Consider the following 1,679-nt stretch of genomic DNA (forward strand, 5'->3'; position numbering starts at 1 on the left):
GGAGTGAGTGACATGAAAGGAAATGTGATAATGGAAGTAGAGGTGAGAAAGACAGAGAGACAGAGACAGACAGAGGGAGACACAGAGATATGGAGGAAGAGATAGAAAGACAGAGAGATATAGAGAGACAGTTGACAATGTCATGCCACTGCCTTTCAAAATAGAGAGGGAGCCAAGGGACAAGGAATGAAGGAAGCTGGAAAAGGCAAGGAAATGAATTATCCCCTATAACATCAAGAAAAAATACAATCCTTCCAATACCTTGATTTTAGGATTTCTACCTCGAGTACTCTAACATAATAAAATTGCACTGTTTTAATCCACCGTTTCTGATATGTTTTATAAAAGCAATAAGAAACTAATATACTTTATTATCTACGTACGTAACACTTTTACACAACTGTGTTTTTTTTATTTCTCCACCTAACATATGAACTATAGTATTGAACCAAACAAAAATATATACACTGAATTTACCATGTGTGGAAACTTGGTTCTGTCACAGAACCCCACTTTCAGCACGAGTGATGGGAAGATAGTTGAGGACTTGTATTCTTTCCAATGCTTTGCCCATCATTTACATTAAAATGCTATAAAAGCTAATGAGTATCTTAAAAACAATTAAAGAGCTCATGTTTAAAACCCTTTGCACATGGTATTGATGCTTTGCTTTTAATAAAATGCACCACTCATCACATCATCATTAAAATAGCAATGACTTTTTAAATAGTTGGTATCTGATCTTTCATGGCTAATACTATGTCTATATTTAGAAATATCATAAGGAGAATAGACATTTAAAGAGGTATCCTTTGAGAGTGCACAGGACTGTGTGTACGAGTGTAGGGAGGACATGGTTTCATTCAAGGGCATTGTGCTGTAGGTATCAAGTCCCTTGGCTTTATCACTTGCTAATTCTGGGACCTTGAAAAAATAACTGCCTCCTCTGTGCCTCAGTTATCACTTGCTAATTCTGGGACCTTGAAAAAATAACTGCCTTTCTCAAGATTGTGGCTACTAATACCACCTCGTAAGATTACTGGAAATAATCAATAGAGGAAATGTACATAAAAAACACTAACAGTATTTGGCACACAGTAGTCATTCAAAAACCCCAGCTATTACTGTTTTTAATATGATTATCTACACTATTATTACCACTAAACTAAATAGACATCCAAGAAACCTAAAAGTTCTACCACAGTGATGGTGGAGACATTGCAATGGCAGGTGGCATCCAGTCACTCTTATACCTTGCTGTTCCTGTGTGACTTCACCAGCTGGTCATTTACAATCCTGCTGATTATGACACTGCCACACGCTACCTGCTATAGCAAATTCTTCCATTTCAGTGGATCAGTTTCAATAATGTAGGATGATTAAAAATGTATTTCCAGAAAAGTGAGTTGTTTGGATGCTTTTGGCATTTACTTTTCCATTGCCTAAATTAGAATCATGTTTGGACCTCTTAGTTGGATAGTCAGTCTTAAAATAACAAATAGATGAGGCTCTTTAAACCTGGTTATATGTGTTGACCTACATATTCAATAAAAAAAAATACTTATCTGAACCAAGAATTAATTATGTCAGAACTGTGTTGAACAGGTTACATAGATATTTCTCTCATTAGGGACATAAATATCAATAACATATTAATTTTGTGACACAATCTTCTGAAT

Source organism: Galeopterus variegatus, unplaced genomic scaffold (genome assembly GCF_000696425.1).
Source record: "Galeopterus variegatus unplaced genomic scaffold, G_variegatus-3.0.2 Scaffold8226, whole genome shotgun sequence".
Classification (NCBI taxonomy): Eukaryota; Metazoa; Chordata; class Mammalia; order Dermoptera; family Cynocephalidae; genus Galeopterus; species Galeopterus variegatus.